The following is a 14,565-nucleotide window of genomic DNA, read 5'->3' on the forward strand; positions in this document are numbered from 1 at the left end:
AATGATTTTGCATGCATTTTAAGTAGAATTTTTTTATTCTAGTTAATTAATAAAAATAAGGTCGATCAAAGCATTCATTCAACTATAATCTTATTTCAAAATTAAGCAGTTGTTCAAAATGTATTGTTCTAATAAATTGCTGGCAATGCATTAAAGTACACTTTCATGAAATGCAGCCCTGAATTTGGCATTGATCGACACTAGAGCAAAATTAAATTTTTACAATAATTAAGACGAATTTCGTAGTACTGCATTTTCGAACCACGACAAAGCTCTCAACTCCCCTCACATTAGTGATGTAAATATGATTAATTACCCTGGCTGTGGCTGAATGCCACTGATGTGCTTTGGTATACCACATACACACACAGATACACGTACATACACACATTGTAGATATGTATGTGTGTGTGTTAACATATGATTGTATTGTTTACTCATGTGAATGGAAGAAATAATTGCTATTTAATTATGCACTAATTGATTGAACCAGCTGAATGTTCCCAATCAATGTCACAGAAAATAAAATAATGTCTACGTACTATTAAGACATTTGCTCAAATTATATAAAACCAAATTTATTCGAAAACTTGTAATGTTCTCTAGTATCAATTAGCAGGCTTTGAAAACATTTGCCAATTAATAAAATGTTAAAATATGATGTGCGACAGAAAGATTAATTTAATAATAGATACGACACAAAAGTTACGTTTATACATAATAATTTAACATGTACTATATTTGTTCCCTTTTTGGATGCCGTAGGCGTAGGACACTCGGCATTTGTTGTTGGATATTTAGTCTGGGTCCCTTTACGCTTATCAACTATGCATTGTTTGCTCTGACCGTCTCTCGGATAGTCTTAATGCCTGTTTTGCGATATCCTTCGCAACTTAAAGGCTTTACGGCGTTGGCATACACAGTGGAAAAGTTTTCCTTAGCGACGCACAGACCGCAAAAGGGTCTGCCAGTCTCACTTCCTTTTGACCAGACGCAATAATCTTCGAGTGGCTTTGGCGTCGCCACAGCAACATTACTCGTTGCAAAACTTTAACCAGAAAACACCACAAAGAACAAGCTGAAATCTTACCTAAGCTCTTTCGTTCAACTCAAAATGGCGAACAACAAAGCAAACTTATTCAAACAAATTCTCTTGATTGCAAGTGACTTCTATTATGATCCTTTCATCAGTATTTTATAAATATAATTCTATTATGATCCTTTCATCAGTATTTTATAAATATAATTAATAATATATATGTATGTATTTAAACGATTTTAAATATTTATTTATTGAAAGTAATCGTTTACATTTGACAGGATAATATAGAAAATAACATGAATAAATCATCATGATATTATTAAAGTAAATATAGTAATTATACATTTTTATTTTCATTTTAGTTTTAAAAATATAACATTTTTTGTAATTAATACCTTTGAACGATTCAAAATATGTATTGAAAATAGATATACATTTTTTTCATATAATTTTTAAAGACAATAAAATTTAATGTTCATGAAAGAAAAGTAGTATAATTAAAGTGACATGAATATAATGATTATGTTATTATTATTTACTCTTTTTTTTTTATAAAAATAAAATTAATTTGCATATACATTTTTAAGCGACACAAAATATATTCATAATGAAAGAAGTCGTTTAACAACTGAGATATAATTTTAAATGACAGGTATATATTGAATAAAAATAATGTGTGAAAATATAAGTTATTATAATACCATGATTATAATGATTATATTAAAGTATTATTTATATTTTTGTGTTGATAAGTAATTATTTTTAGAAACAATTTTTTTAGATAAACAGGATAATACAGAATATAAAATGTATATATGTAGAATTGAATGTAAGATATATATTTTTAAAGTGTTTTGTGTTATATTATTTTTTTTGTAGTACTTTTTAAGAAGATTTATTGAACGCATTTGCTCTTTATTAAGAAGTATATTTAAAATTTATGTATTTCACATATTAAATATACATATGTTAATTGGTTGTATTTCAACCAAAACCATAGTATACAGAGCCAAATGGTTGTTTTAAATTAAAGAGTAATTGTGGTAATTTGGTACACTCTTTAGTTTTGTTGGTATACTTACCAAAATTAAAGGGTCTTAATAGTGCAACCTTTAATCGTTTACACTTGCCAATCTTTTTAGTTCTTTTTTTTTGTGTTTTTTTTTTCATTTGTTTGTATTTTTGTTACTTTGACCATTAAAGACTGCAGCGCATCTCGGCTTCTTCTTAACGGTTACAGGCGAAGAATTCTTCAGTTGGAATTTGATAAGATTATCCAGCGACATTACTTCGGAAACCAGATAGTCCAAGTCATCGGGTGGAGAAGTGCTACTTGAGCTGCTGTTGGGCTGAACGAACCTGCAGCATATTATATATTTCTCTAGATCAAAGTATTTTCCATGAAGCTGGTACAATTTCAAACATTTTTTTAACAAGGAGACACGCATATCCCGATCAACGACCGTCTTTTGAAGCGCACGGAGAGCTATGTAACAACGACTGTGCTCCAAATAATATCCGTCTGTTTGGCAACTGCTGATGACAGCCATTACCACCTTTGGCAGAGGTTCGCCCAATGCCGAAGCCAGCTTTGACATATTATCCTTCGTAAAAACACGCCCGGCTAAGGGGGTTAACGCAATCAGATTGCGCTCTACCAGATGGGGAACCATCTGGCAATACTTGGCCACCGCCAATAGACTAGCCTGCTTGAATGTGAGCTGAAGATACCCATGCAGCATGAAAGGCTGATACAGCGGAGGTGACTTGGTAACATAACTTGTTATGATCAGCTCCGCTCCTAACTTGCCTTGCTTTCCTTCAGTATCCAGTCTCATTCTCCATGTTTTATCCATTCGTAGGTGTTTGGCTAGTTTTGCCTGTTTGCTGTACTCGAAGATCACCTGCTCCGCAAATCGCCGACTAACAGTTGCATTTTTAAAATCAGGTTCATCGATGAAATCCGGACATATTTCCGTAAATGTCTGCACTAACTTTTGGAAATTGAAAGTTCCTTCGGTCATCTTCTGCAAAAAATATATATTTTATTTTACATATTTTACATATCATTGCCATTTTATCAAAAATGTAAAATAATGTTACGAATTAAATTCTTTCAATTACCAATATTAAAAGAAATAAAGGTATACATATATATTAATTAAAAAACTGAAAGAAAATTAACAAATATTTAAAGCTGAAAAGTTTGAGGTGTTAAAAAATGATTAAATGTTCCAACATGTGTTGCAACGATTGGGGGAAAACCCAGAAAACTAACATCAGATCAATAGATAGTAGAAATAGTTACTAGTGATGGCACAAGTATTAGTTATAATAAGGTCAAGGAAAAATAAGGGTGGATTTTAAGGAAGTGAGAGGGAGTTCTTCGGACCAGAGATGGATTCATATTTGTATCCTCTTATTTACGCATTTGATAGGTAAAAAATTAAGCTTAATAAAAATATTGATGCAAATCGATTAAAGAAATGCGGAAATGATATTAACAGCGAATTATTACAGAAAAAATTCTATCAATCCATATTAAAAGAAACTGTGAAATCGTGACTTTCCGGGCCTACCGGCTTTTTGCTGCGACCCGGGCCCGAACGCAAAAAAGGACCGCTTACGAGGACCGCGGGACACGAAGCACGAAAAGGCCCGTGCCCATCTCTACTTTGTAGCATACGTGGAAATGATTATTGTAAGTTGTGCACAAAGTACGAAATTAATTGTGCAAAGCGTAATCAGTTGTGCATGTAGATAAGAATAATGGCTTGTAGTTCCTTATAGGTCAACGGAGTTGCCTTTGGTGTTATATGAAATATACGGAGTAAACATTGTGTTAGATGGAAATATAGTTAAAGGTTAAGATAAGTTGGTTGGGAGAATAGGAGAGTAGGTTGATTGGAAGAAGTTAGCAAATAGCTCGCGGTGCTACAGTCGATCATACGCGACTGTCGGAGACCCCGTACTTATCACTGCGGACGGCAGTTCGCGTTAGTGACGAAAGCAGCACGAAGGGTGCGAAAGGCGACTATCAAGTTATATATTGATCGAAAGGTTTAGTTCTAACTTACAAAATGGCATACTAAAACTTTTTCTAATTCACCTGGGTCATGAGATACGGGGTGTAAGTGGGAGGGGAAAAATTAAGATGATTGCAGCTTATGGGGCTGTTGGGGCCTTTTGGTAAAATTATTTATTTTCGCTTTTTTTTTATTAATTTATATTTTTATTTAAAATTTTTAGATTAAACTGAATTTTGTTCGTCACAAAATTGGATATCAGAAATTTTGGGGCTAGAAATTGCTTTCGTCACTAGACTTTTACCTCGTGTAGAGGTTTTTTTTTGGGATTATGGAAGACGCTTAAACTGGTAAAAATTAAATATTTAGATTAGTCGACTGTACTTGGTCGACTTGGCACGCTATATGATGTAGCAAGCCGATTTGAACTAACTTCGGTCAGGATGTATGAGACCAACTTAAATATATGTATATATGTTTTTTATACTAAAAATTAATTTTCGACTGATGTGTCGCGTTCACCAGGCACGTTTGATTCCTGATCATTTTTGTGATACCTCTGATACTTCTGGTGAACGAAACTAATACCGTATCATGATACCAAATTTTGTGTATCATCATACCTGAGCATGTATCATAAAAAAAGACTTCTACTTTGTTCTTCTTTCTGTTTCTGTCAGCCATTTTTAAATATGTTTTCAAAGTTTACTTTGGTATCAATGTACAACTGCAGCTGCAGTTTTTTCAATTCCATATAATTTATTTTAATTTTTTTAGATAGTTTTAATTTAATTTCCTATCTGCGCTGTTCGTAACCTTTAATATCGATAATTGGATTATCAGCAGTTGGCAGAAAGTTTCAGTAGCATACAATTTTTGTGATACTTGAAAGGGTATAATGTGTTTGGCAGAATGTATGTAACAGGCAGAAGAGGGCGTGGCAGACTTTTCAAAGAATATATATTCTTGATCAGGATCAACAGCCGAGTCGATTGAGCCATGTCCGTCTGTCCGTCTGTTTGAACGCGTCGATCGCAGAGACCATAAGAGCTAGAGACTTCAAACTTGATAAGTATGTTCCTGGATACCGTACGCAGATAAAGTTTTTTTTTTTTTTTGAATCGCACCTTTACATCATATAGCTGCCATAGGAGCGATAGATCGAATATGAAGTTTAAGAATGAAAAACTTCTTGGTTTTTTGGGATATCTCGACCAATCTGACACAATATACATCTGGGCTGGTATTATACATTCTGATCAAATTTGGTTCAATTAGAGATGCTCAGTCGAAAATCAAGTTTTACGGGTACTATGAAATCAGAAATTTTTGCAATTGCTTTTGCTTTTGCTTTTGACATTGTAACTTTATCATTAATGCAGGCAAATAGTAAAATATAAAAATTTAGTTGTTGAACGTATTTCATATTTAAAAAAATTTTTTTCTTTAATTATAAAGAAAAACTAGTGGGCTCCGCCCCCTGCTCGCTTTGCTCGCGTTGCTACAGCCCACTATGGTCCGGATGAAGATTTTTTAGGAATAAATTAATAACTCGAGAACGAATAGAGTTTTTTTGGTCTAGTCTTTTGCATTGGGCCTATGATATAAATACGCAAATAGCCAAGAAAAGTGGGCGTGGTCCCGCCTTTATTTCGGATTCTGCGATATGTAAATTTTTTGTTTTTCAAGCTATCAGGACCAAACTTACGTGTTACTATGCCCGTAGCGTGTTGGCAAAATTTCATCCAAATCGGACAACTATATCATATAAAAATAATAGGAATTATCAGTCGAAAAGTCACTTTTTTTATAAATACGCAATTTTTTTCCAAAATATCTAACTAAACTGATCGTATATAAGTGATATTATGCTCCCCACATTCCCCACATTTATAATATCATATTGTTCAAATTATTAAAATCGGTCGTGAACTGACTTTTTGTATGAAACAAGAAATTTCTATTTTTTTTCGATTGTAAAGATTTAACATTTATTTAATACGTAAACACAAGTTTTAGTAATTTTCGCCAATGCGCCCAATAAAATAAGCCAAAAATCATAATTTTGGTCATTTTGTCTCATGTGTTGTTGCCACACTTTAAGCGAATACGCATTTTATAACGTGAGGTAAGCTGAAATAAAGTTAAATTGTGAAAATTGCGCAAAAATGCGCAATTTGAGCTTAACAGTACAATTTAAGAATTGACAAAATCTTCAAAATGCATATAGTCATATTGCTGACAAGAGCTGACAAAATTAGTTATATCTTATTAAAGATAAAATTTGATTGAAAAATTTTTTTTCGAGGCAAGTTTTTAAATTACAGATGGCAATATATAGCATTTTCATTTTAAGCAACACAGATATATAAACACAAAATACAAACCACAATGAATATAATCCATGATTAATTTTGTTAATAAAGCTTTTAGGTACGTGCTGTAAGACAATTCAAATTAACCTTAAAAATGAGAAAATCCGTTTCATGTGCTCTTTGTTCAAATCAACTCTGTTCAACAGCTGATTGCTGAACAGTGTTGAGAAATGTAAAAATTTTAGTTATGCAAGATTTGAGCTTGCTGTGTTTTGAATACATCGCCATCAAAATATCGGTACTTTGAACATGTTTTTAAAATGACTTTATTCCTAAAAAATCTTCATCCGGACCATAGTGCAGCCGAGCATACTCTAATGTCGGGGACCTCGTACTTACTATGAAAAAAAAAGTTTTTCATACTAAGACTTGGATTTCGCCCGATCGGTCCTATGACAGCTATATGATATAGTGGTTCGATTAATACAAACTATGGTCAGGATATATAAGTCTAAATTAAATGCATGTTCTATTAGTTTGGTTACGATATCTAGTAAAACAAAAAAGTTTTTCATATTAAGACTTAATATTGGACCGATCGGTCCTATAACAGCTATATGATATAGTGGTCCGATTTGAACCAACTTTGGTCAGGATATATAAAACCAAGTGAAATGCATATTGTATTAGTTTGGTTAAGATTTCTCATTAAACAAAAAAGTTTTTAATACTAAAACCTAATTTTGAACCGATCGGTCCTATGACAGCTATATGATATAGTGGTCCGATTTGAACCAACTTTGGTCAGGATATATAAAACCAAGTTAAATGCATATTGTATCAGTTGGGTTGAGATATCTCATAAAACCAAAAAGTTTTTCGTACACTGAAAAAAAAGACCAAGTTCTAAAATCAAGAACATTCATCTTAAATATTTTGTTCTTAAAATAAGATTATTTTAAGACCAAATTACTAAAACTAAGATTATTAATCTAAAAAATCTTATAATCTTAATATAAGAATAAAAATCTTAAATTGTTAGGAAAGTATAAATAGGTACTATTTCGTATCAAATAAATGATGGCAGCGTGGCGCTCTGGTTAGAGAGGCCGCTTCAGTTGTGAAGCAGTAGGCGGCGGTTCGAATCCCCCTCGTAACAAATTAAAATAGCATTTATAAAATTACTACAACAGAATAAAATATAAATAAATCAAAATTTAAAAATAAAAAAAATATAAATATAAAAAATAATATTCATTTATTTTATTTTTTGATTTTAATTTTAAGAACATTTATTCTTAAAATAAGAACTTGGTCTTATTTAAAATGTTCTTAAAATCAAGATGTGTTCTCTTAATTCAAGAATTTGATGTTCTCGACGCATTTTTTAGACCAAAAATCTTAGTTCTGAGACCAAAATCTTGATTTTAGAACATTATTTTTATCAGTGTACTAAAACGTGATTTTCGACCGATAGAAATATGTATTTATTCACTTAACAGGTAATACCTTCCAAACCACTCAACCAAAATTAATGTTTCATATACCAAAAAACGCGAAATTGTACGTATTACAACATATTAAAATTTAACAAAAGTTAGAGCCGTTTTGTCCAAAATCGCCAAAATGTAAGCTAAAAAACTTTATTTCATCTGTATAATTTTATCTGAGTACTTTAGAAATAAAGTCTAAAGGTACGCATAAGAGCCCTCAATCACACCTTTTCAATGGTATATAGAACATATCGGTAGCTTTTATGGTTTGTTTGGTTTGGAATCTGTTGAGGTTTCAATTTTAGCGGGATTTAGCGTTTTCCCGCTAAACTAGCGGTTTCTTAAAAAAGTCGTAGAACAAACATTTCTAGATTTTTGAAAAGGAATAAATCCCCATCATTACATTTTAGCTTCTTTAGCGCTTTGATGCAAACAGACAAACAGACAAACAAACTGACTTTTCATTTTATTTTGAGAAGTCCACTAAAATTTTCAAATTTATTTATCTTTTGAACCAGTTATCGGATTTGGGTGATTGAGGTATCAATCGACGCGTATTTTTAAGTAGAATTTTTAAAAAATAAAAAATTTTACCAAAAAGCTTCAACAGCCCCATAAGCTGCAATTATCAAAATTTTTCCCCTCCCACTTACACCCCCGTATCTCATGACCCAGGTTGGTTAGAAAAAGTTTTAGTACGCCATTTTGTAAGTTAGAACTAAACCTGTCGATCGGTTTATATCGATCAGGGGGCGGAGCCCACTAGTTTTTCTTTATAATTAAAGAAAAAAATTTTTTTTAATATGGAATACGTTCAACAACTGAATTTTTATATTTTACTATTTGCCTGCATCAATGATAAAGTTACAATGTCAAAAGCAAAAGCAATTGCAAAAATTTCTGATATCCCACAAAAAAACCTCTACACGAGGTAAAAGTCTAGTGACGAAAGCAATTTATAGAACCAAAATTTCTGATATCCAATTTTGTGACGAACAAAATTCAGTTTAATCTAAAAATTTTAAATAAAAATATAAATTAATAAAAAAAAAAGCGAAATCTGATCGGACAGTCGAGCAAATTTTCCAACTTAGCTGTATATATAGTTAATCGCCTTTCGCACCCTTCGTGCTGCTTTCGTCACTAACGCGAACTGCCGTCCGCAGTAATTTTTGTTTTTTGAGATATCTTAACCAAACTCATAAAATATGCATTTAAGTTGGTGTTATTTATCTTGACCAAATTTGGTAGAGATCAGTTTCCCATATCATATAGCTGCCATAGGAACAAACGGTCGAAAATCAACTTTTAGTACAGAGTACCTGAGTACTGTAGCCGCCAACTTGTTTTATTTTCTTTACCAGTGATCTGTTCAGTAATATGTAGCTTAGTAATGCGCTTAAGATTTTGTGAAGCAGACGTGTTGCTATAAAAATACTAAAATGCAATTTGCTTTGGACCGAATTGCAAGTGGATTATCGCGGATTGTCACCTCTTTACGTCCGTTAGTGGGTCTTGTTTTGAGGCAATGGTGCCAATTTTATTAAGATGGGTGCTACCTACGAGAGTTTGTTTACGTGGACGACTTGTAGCCCAAAGGAACAACGATTGAACGTAAATGCCAAAAAAAAAAAGAGCTGAAGACAAAAAACAGAGCTAATCAATAGATAACATTGGATTTATGGACGGACAATTATGTGAAACGCAGTTTAATAGTATCAGATGATGAGTACGATATTGGGTTTTAAATCCATGGATTTTTAGAGAGCAACGGCTGCGAATGTGCCGGAAAGACTATATATTCTTCTAAGCCAATTTGTAAAAAAGTAGTAAATACAACGAACATAATAGATTACTTAACATAATTATTAACACACTTAATTCAATAGCCGAATTGTGCAAAAACTTCGAAATTATTTTAAGGAAATGCAAACTTGTAGTTCTGTCTTGTCTATCTGTCTTGCCCTCGATTTATAAAGTATAAAGCCCATGTGAGATAAATAGCGTAGTTACTTTCGCCATTTAAACTTCAAAAGAATATATATTTTTTATTTTTTTTTTTAAATTGCCTAAAATGACTAAAAATTACTATTTTAGCCACCTTTTCCTCTTTTTCATATAAATTTTTCTAAGATCATACCATACAAAAAATCATAAAAAATATAAACAAAAAGATTTAAAAAATTCAGTCACTATTAGAATGGTTTGAAGAAACTTTTTGCATCAAAACATTTTTCGTTTAAACCCGAGAAAAAAAGTTTCAAATTCAAGATTTTCAATGGGTACTTAATGGGTTAAGGAACATTTTGTATCATTCAAACAGGATTTAAATGACCTTTTCACTGATGCGAAAATGTTTAAAAAAGTTAGTTCAAATTATGAGTAGATTTAACCTTAAGTTTTGTCAAAATAAATATGCCGACCAGTGTAAATAAGTATAAAAACGGCGCGCGTAAATAGAGCGGCAGGCATTCAAAACCAAAAACTACAGCTCGTTTCTTTCGAGGTTCCAAATTGTCTTTTTCTATATCTTTTTAGTGCTTGCCGAAAGAGCGAGATGAATATAGTTTATCGGACCACAGCACATCGGAAGGCGTCACCTATTAGTAAATAAATCGTATTCAAGAGCGAAAGACAAAAACAATTGCTTAAAGGAGCGCGATGCAAAAAAAAAGAGAATACAAACACTTGTTAAAAGATATGGGAAGCACCGAAACTGAGATAAGGAAATGAAAGCGCAAGCAAAAAATCGCTCTACTTACAATAACAACAAACTTGTGCGAGCACTGTACACTGTAAAGCACACAAGAATGTATATGTTTAAGGAAAACGCGAAACTAAGTTTATTAACAAAACCACCTATAATTACCCTTTATGTTATACTCGGATTGGGAAGCAGTGGTGATTAGAAGAATATCCATGCCAAATTTTAAGTCTCTAGCTTTAAATTTAAAGGTAATGCCTAAATATTGGGCTTTTTTCCCATAGTAAAGTGATATAGTGAGTGAGGACAAAGAGTCTTATATTTAACATTATACAGATGTATTAATCGTAAATAAGAGTTTATAGCTGATATCGCTAATATAAGTATAACTTATGTTATTCTTAACAATGAATATTATACATATCTTCTTTTTATGTATTTAAATTGTATTTTAGAGTGTTTCTTGTAGTTGCTGAGATCGACGGCTTTCTACAGACACATATCTTAATCCATTTGGCTTTTGACGCTCATCGCGAATAGTTTACATAAGGCTTGCCACTTGTGTCTCTGACAGTTACACACTTTTGCATAAAATTAAGATACTCCTTAGTACAGGGTATAAACGAATCCAATTTTGTGTATGAAAATATACTTTTGTTTTTATTATTTCAATGAATAATTTAACAAATATAAATATATAAATATTTCTTTGAGAACTTTTGTATTAGAGCTTTTGCCATAAAAATTAAAAAGTGTCTATTTGTTATATTTTTTAAATTTAATATTATTAAATTTGTTTAATTTGCTTAGATCTTACATTAAGGACTGGACGATATTTCAATGTTTTCGTTTTGATTTTATATCACGAACTGAAGTTCGTTCTTTATGCACACACGCCGAGAACTCAACTGATACACTGGATATGGTGATACATGTGCACATATATACATATATATACATGACGTGGCTTTGATATTTAAATGCAACCAGGGCTGGAGAAGTTATTGAATAGAATCTTACAGCAACAAGTCATTACATTATTGTTAAGTGCCCTCAAATACGAGATACCCTGCGTTTTTCCCAGAGACCGTAACACTTATAAGTTTAAGAATAAAAATTTTAGTCCACCAATTATTTCTTAATTTTTAATTTGTATTTAAAAACTGAAAAATTATAATTAAACTTTTATTTTAACTTAAGAGTTCAAAATATACTTGTTTTTTTAAAAGTCATTCCGCAAAAATTTTTTTAAATCAAAAATAAATATTTTTTAGTTCTCTTGGAGTTGTTAGTATCTATTGGTGTTTAGTTTGCCAATAAGCATAATATATAATACCTACTTCGCTAAATTAAATTTAATTTTTATTTTGCATAATTTCAATAAAAATTATAATAAAAATGATTTAATATATATATAAATTATTTACAAATCAGCCTACTACGTTTTTACAGCGCTCGTGCGATAAAATTATTGCAAGGTGTCATACTACTGGATCCAAATTTGATATGAAATACATACTTATGCGTATATATTTACAAAACATAGGACTACTCATATAGCTTTGAAATATCTTTTATATTTGGTTTATGAATGTCTGAAAGGCACCTACACAGCACAGAACGACGACTTTCTTCAGACAGGCAGACGGTCGAGCATATCTTAATCAATTTGGATTTTGTCGCTGACGATAATACAACGGAACTTCATTTTTGTTGCACGAAATATTATGTCTTTAATTTTATAATACTTTCTCAAGGTGCTGATTTCTAAAGTTAGATTGTTTGTATCAGCTTTAGTTTTTGAAATATAATTAAAGCGTTTTGTAAAGAAAGCTCTATTTTTAATTACGAAAACCATTTGCAAAAAAACTAATACTTATCAAATTCGGTCCAAATGTCTGTAGGTAGTGTACCTTAATGCTGTTACAACCAAGCTGCTGGAAGTGTAACAAAATCAGTCCTTGAAAATTTTGTGCATTACAAACAAATTCATTTAAGTAATTTTTTTTCAAAATCGGTTGTGTTACTATTAAATTTTTCCTCCTTTATCAAACTTTTTATTTGTGAACCAGTAAAAATTCCGACTAAGTTTAGCTGTTTTTTTTAATTTTGAATTTTTTTGCTATCTCTATCTCAAAAACTAAGGCTGCTACAGAAAAAATGAGGGTAGATTTGAAGTCAGCGTACTAAAATTAGGAACCAACAGGCATACAGTTCCAAGCAATAAAAACAAGTTGAATTTTGCTCCCTTGTATTATATAAGACTTGCCACGCCTCTCTCTGCCTGTTACATACTTTACAACAAATATAAGAAACGCCTTAGTACAGGGTATAAAGCAAAGGAGGAACTGCCGCAATATAAGTGTGCATTCTCTCATTATTTCAAGAGTTTATATTTTACGAGCTGAGGCGGAAACAAGCAGTCGAGTATTGAACGCCTGAAGCGAAAGATATATTTTGTTTTCATCGCGACAGATTAGGAGTATGTATGCATGTGTATTCTCCTGATTTGTTTACACTTAAACCAATTCTGATCTCGAATTTACGCAGCAGAATAATGGCACTTGGAGAGGCACGACCACACAACGGTTTTGATTTTCAGAAACTATGCGAAACATTCAGCAAGATTTGTCCCGACTTCCAAGAGTCGCAGTCTGAGAAATCGCAGAGTCTGGACTTTGCCAACAAGGTTCTCTTTGAACTTGGCCCCAAGATGCGGCATATCAAGCAGAGTGGACATGGGCAAATGTGGCGTCTAGTCTTCAGCGGAGGCAACAGCGTTTTCATTTACTCCTACACCTTCAAGAGTCCGATCAATGTTAATCCGCGTGTGCAGGATAAAAAGCTTTATCTCACACTCAAGCAAGCTGGTCTCTTAGCCGTCAACAAACTGTGCTCCGTGCTGCCAGATCTGCATAGTCCTCGAGACAAAATACTACTGACGCCTCTGGCTCGTGCCGTCTTTGCGCCCCAGAACATTTCCAATATTGCGACCTCGCTGGCTGTGCACCTTGGACGAGCGGTGAACAGTGGCGAGGTGGTCAAGGCGGTAATCAGCAGTTGCCAGGCGGATGGCTTCCACTTGCCACACAGTCAGTGCCACATTGCCCTGGTGGCCATTGAGGTGACGGTCACATCTTCCGATCAGCGGGAGAAACTTCGCTCAAAGACTCTGCGACTCTATGCTAAGATGGGCAAGACCTTCGATGAGGCACAGTACAAGATTTACGCACAGTACTCAAAACTAGACAAAAGACCGCCGGATACTGTCCTGCCACAACATAGCACATCCAATCCTGGTAATCCGAACCACATTAGAACTGTTCTACGAAGCCTAGCTAGAACTATCGATGATCCGATTAGCGGTGGCACACTTGACATTAACTTTGTAGATTATCCTACTCCCCAGAATGAAATTATGTCAACAACAATTGACATTCAAGTCGAAGCTACTAATCTGGAAAGCATTAAGTTCGTAAACCTGTTACCGAAGAGAGCTTAAAGTCTAGAAAAATGTAATACTAACTACAAGCTAATATTGAAATAATTCATTTTCAATCGAACAATTTCCTTGTGACTACTAGAAGTGTCGCAAGAACGTATTATATTCTTCGCTCATCAGTTTTCTTGTCTTTCTCCATAAAAACCAATGTTTGCACAGTTTCCCCTCTATTTAATGCCAAACATAAACAATTTTTCGCTCCGCTGAAATGTGTATGTAAAAACTTTTAAGTATGCTGCAGAATATACTGTTACATTGTTGTAACTGTTGCCACGATGCACTGAAACATTTAACTGATTGGGTAATTGTGCTGAAAAGTTTAAATATCATGTGAAGGAAGTTTTAGCAAAAATTTAATTTAATTCAATTTATAAATGGTTTTGAAAAGAGGAGGATGTAAAAAACCGTACATATTGTCAATCTTATATATATTTACTTTATCACATGGATTAAGAAATAAATGATTTTTTGATTATGAAAATA

This window comes from Drosophila innubila (assembly GCF_004354385.1).
Source record: "Drosophila innubila isolate TH190305 chromosome 3L unlocalized genomic scaffold, UK_Dinn_1.0 0_D_3L, whole genome shotgun sequence".
In the NCBI taxonomy this organism is placed as follows: Eukaryota; Metazoa; Arthropoda; class Insecta; order Diptera; family Drosophilidae; genus Drosophila; species Drosophila innubila.